The sequence below is a fragment of the Salvia splendens genome, chromosome 15 (genome assembly GCF_004379255.2).
Source record: "Salvia splendens isolate huo1 chromosome 15, SspV2, whole genome shotgun sequence".
Classification (NCBI taxonomy): Eukaryota; Viridiplantae; Streptophyta; class Magnoliopsida; order Lamiales; family Lamiaceae; genus Salvia; species Salvia splendens.
The window spans coordinates 25,300,269-25,305,064 of record NC_056046.1 but is presented as its reverse complement, the minus strand read 5'-3'; the positions used below and the strand labels follow the sequence as shown (position 1 = coordinate 25,305,064).

Here is a 4,796-nt window from a genome sequence, read left to right as displayed (position 1 = left end):
ACCGCTGCCGGCGGTAGACGCTGATTGCATACCTTCAGACCAAGTCTTAGCCACCGATACCGACGCCAATGCTCTTATCTCGTCGTTGCTTCCCCTGGTTCTGTCCTCTCCGATTGTGGTTGATAGAGGCGCGATGCTGGCCACCGGAGGATTTTCGGTGTAGGTAGCTCGTTCTCCGACAACCACAGACGCCCGTCCTGAGCTTCCTCCTCGGTTTGAATTCCGGTTGGCCCTTGACTTTTTCATCTCCTCCCACCACTCCGGATATCCGTGTATCAAGAAACATGTATCCTTGGTGTGTTTCTTTCCCCCGCAATGTGTGCATACGAGTTTACTCTTGTCGTCATCCGTGCGGTTGGTTTGAAATTTGAGAGGTGGTGGGTTATTGCTCCGGTTCTTGTCGATTGCGCTGAGGCCTATTCCAATCCCGGAATCCATGGCCTCGGTCTTGGATGACCGGATGCCGGCGTTGACTGCCTCTCGCCTGACCATCCCGTATGCGGTCCTCACCGACGGGAGAGGTTCCTTGTTCAAGATTTCCCTCTTGACGGTGTCATACCGATCGTCGAGAGCCCATAAAAATTGGTAAACTCTATGCCTTTGGACGATTTGAATATATCTCTCTATGCTTGAGGGGGTGTTGAATGGATTCAGGTCGCGACTGTCTATGGACAGCCATAGATCCTGGAATTTCTGCCATAACGCCTCTAATGTCATTCCTCCCTGCTTCATTCCATACGCTTGTCTGTGCAGGTTCGATACTTGGAACGGATCTGTGCCGCTTCCGTATGTAGTGGCCAGACCTTCCCATAGATCTTTGGCCGTCTTGTACTGTGAAACTTCATTCACGAGGCTAGCCTCGATGTTGTTTATGACCCAATTAAAACAGCAATGATCTCGTTGCTGCCACGTTGGATAAGTTTGATCGGTGATCGACGGGGGGTCTGAAACTCCAGTGATGTGAGACGTCAAACCCTTCCCGCCGATGGCTCGTTCCATCAGATTTACCCAGAGGGGGTAATTATCCCCGTCCAGTTTGGTTTTCAGGCTTATATCGCCCAATGACTCTAGATGTGGGGTCGGATGGTTTGGTGTTTTGGGATTGACCGACATCATTCGCATCAGTTTTACAAATTGTGCGTCTGACAGATTTATGGGGCTATTATTGACGGTGGTCATTGTGGTGCTTGAGTTGGTTTCGGTTTGGTCAGTTTCTGACATTGCTGGTTTTGGTTTTTGCAAGTTTATAAAGGTCGGGAAAGGTATATTCCGGGACGATGATGATATTTTTCTGAGTCCCAAGCAAGAACAACCTGCTATGATACCATGATAGAAATCCATGGGTTCCATCCTAAAACCAATTGGTGATAGGAGGAGAGGCCCATGAGCTTATATAGTGGATTAAGCTCTTTGTGTACACCGATGTGAGATATTATTATATTCATTTTTATGTTTCAATTGCCAACACCCTCCCTCAAACCCTTCAAGGTTCATCTTGGAGGGGTTGGACTTTTTTATGATCGATTGGACAATCGGCCCAATCATTTTTTTGATCGGTTGGACCACTGGCCCAAATTTTTAGCCCAGTTATACTGCTAGGTCAGTAATTTTTTTCGATTTCAGCCCAGATATACTGCTGGGTCAGTTAAATATGACCCACAGTCGGCGACCCGCTCCGATACCATCTTAAAGATGGTAATCGAGAGAGGCGAAACTCGCATTGATTGACATTGGGAACACAGAGAATTGGGAGTAGAAAGGCTCGTGTATTGCTTGATCATTTACAATGATTTACATCTCATTATATAGGAATAATTAGTCACTATCTATGGAAATTATATCACTCTATTCTAGGAAATAATATTCTTTGATATCAATCAATTATTCCCCACAATCTTCTCCTCCCATTGATACCGTTGATTACTTCCTTGCCATACTTTGACAGTGTGTGTCTTGGTGGTTAGCTGAAAATAGGAAATCGGAATTCGTTCATGGTTTACAATTATAGCTTTCCTACTGTTTTTTTTTTCATTTTCTTTTTGGGGATCATCTTGAAAGAGCAAAAATTAAAAAAAAAGTGGTGATTCAAATTCACTGCGGTACTCTATGTAAAATCCTCCAAAAGAAAATAGAAAAAATAGAAGGGTAAAATGTCAAATTGGTGTTGCCTATATATATATGTGGTGCCTTAAGAGTTATGCATGTATATGTCTATCGAATTCAGAGCAAATTTCTGCTCAAAGAGAGTACTCCAGAGAGAAGGCCAGCTGTGGTTTTCGTGAATAGCACACATGAAAACAAAGACTAGTTGAGTGAGGCCATTACTCGAGGTATAAGATGATTCGAGATGCTTATTCATTGTTTACCGGTTTGTGTTTTTTCAGTTAAGAGATTGATACATAGTACAAAATTTTGAGGCTTATGCTTCAACAAATTATATTGTTGCAGCCATTGACTCGCGTGCTAAAAATGTATGCCTTCTAAGTTCCAATTTTGGTGATTAGCTGGATTATTGTTTGTTGTAATGTAATACGATGCGTTTGATTTTTGAGGCGGTAATTGAGGAATTTATGAAATCAGTTATTTTTTCACTAATCAGGTGTGGGATTGGCAGATCATCTTACAGAAAAGTAGGATACCAATCCTTAGAAGATAGGAATTACTGGTGAATCAAATCTTTTCCTATTAACAGGTTTGGGAGAGGATAGCTTCTGGATTGGCATCCCGTTCCTATGATAGCTCCTTTGCCCGATTCAAAATTGAGTGCTTCTGTATAAACACAGCCACCCACTGCAAGGCAAGTGGGTGGGGTCGTCCAAACCTAATTAACTCTTTTGATCTTGTATATATCTTGCCCATATACTCTGTATTGACCCATATAATTTGTCAAATTACCTTAATATCTTTTGTTCTTATCTCATTATTTACTGCCACCAGCATCCATCGTTGTTTTCTTTTCCTTAGCAAAAAGAACCTTGCTTTCAAATTAGAGTGGCATATTGCATTAAATTTCCATGTAGCAAAACTTATTAAAACCATCAAAGTAAGGTAAAAAAGCATTAAATATTGCTTCATAAAAATGAATCTTTGGTTACATAAGTCTTTATTAAAGTAAAATACTTGAATAAAACAACAAATATAAGATATAATTGCATTTGAATGCAACCCCTATAAATAGGGAACTAAGCAGCCCCAAAAATTGTGTCAGAGATAGAGACTGCAAATTCAATCTCATAGTTAGAATTTTCTTTGAAAATAAAAACAAAGGAAAAATGGTTAGCACTGAAGTAGCAGTTGTGATTGAAAGCTCTGTGGCTGCGGCTGCTATGGTGGTGGCGCTGAGGTTAAAGCTATCAAAACAACTGAGTCGATGATAACTAACCTTGACCTTGAAAGTGTTCCCATTATCGATTTTGAAAGTATGCATTGTTTTTATTTTTCATCATTTTTGTTATTTTTGTTTTATGATTTCTCATTCTGTGTAAATTGCATGCAATGAGCATTTTATGTGTTTTGCCCTTGTCTCCCTCTCTCTCTCTTCTGCAGCTTGCATGTGGTCTCTCTTCATGTATATAGGAGTGTTCAGTTTTTTTTTATTGTTTGTGTTTTTGATCTATCATTTGCGTGTGAATGAAAGCACTAACACACTATTTTTCGCCAATTCTTGATGTGTTTTTCACGCATGGTGTGCTACATCAGTGTGTGTTTTCTTTGCTTCTAGTGTGCATTTTTTTCTTTATATTTTGAAAAATTAAAGAAATGTGGAATAATAATTGATACGTCGCATTCTAGGTCTTGGTTACTGGTCAGTATGATGAGCTTAACGTGCATTATCTGCAAGAAAGTTGCTTAAGTGTGCAGAAAAAAGGGTACAAGCCAGTAGGGGAAGGACCAGGAGATTCAAGTGAAAAGGAAAAGGGTGCAATACTGGTCAGGATGCATGCCAAAAGGCTCGAGATGGAGAAGGAAGGATTGCTAGGAACGACCAACTACAAACGGGGGGCAAAAGCGACATTTCACATGGAAAAGCAACCCTAAATATTAGGGCAAGCCACCCTATAAATAGAAAGTCACTTGGAGAGAGAATGAGCACTTGTTCGAAAACTCACTCTCTCGGATATTCTTAGTTCCAGCAGCGGAGACTAGCTCCTACACTTCTCGTTCCTCGCCACCAGTCATGATCACTTGAAGACTCTGACGACCTGCCAGAGAAAGTTCACCACTGTTCCAGTTCGCCGTCATTGTAGTGAAAATACTGTTTTATCGCCCGAGGGGCCAAACAATCTTTAATCGCTTTCTTAGTTTAATTTCAGTTGTTGTTTCGTTTAGATCTTTCGTTGTTTTTGGTTGTCTTTGGATTCTGAAGCGTACCACCGTTTTGGATCTGATCTTTATGAAGTTGATTTTACTTTTCGTCTATCTTTTGGTTGCAATGTTTTCGTTCTTGCTTGGATTAGTTAGGTCTGATAGTTTAGAGTAGATTTCGTACGTTAAGCATGATTTCTTGTGATTAAGTTAGATCTGGTTTATTTAAGTAATTTCCTAAGTGTTGAGCGATTACATCTGGGAAAATGCATGACGTTGTAGCAGAGTAAGTTCTGTCACCTTGCATACCTCGTAGTTAGCGTATATTAGGATTAGTTGTTTTAATATTTTAATCTAGGACTTAATTTCAGTTTTAAATTAGTTGCATAATTTCTGTGAAGTCGTTAATGGAGTTCGTGAGATTGCTGAATTTCTGTGTAACTTGGTGGTGAAGACAATGTCCTTTTCTGCTTTTGTGGACCACTTTTACT

At 40.5% G+C, this 4,796-nt stretch overlaps 1 long non-coding RNA gene across 1 annotated transcript; it reads left to right on the top strand.

The window, feature by feature from the left end:
* Positions 1–2,174: 2,174 nt before the first annotated feature.
* Positions 2,175–4,419, top strand: LOC121767813. Its single transcript, XR_006043207.1, has 2 exons — positions 2,175–2,330; positions 3,793–4,419. It is a non-coding gene; the product is annotated as an uncharacterized LOC121767813 (long non-coding RNA).
* Positions 4,420–4,796: the final 377 nt, after the last annotated feature.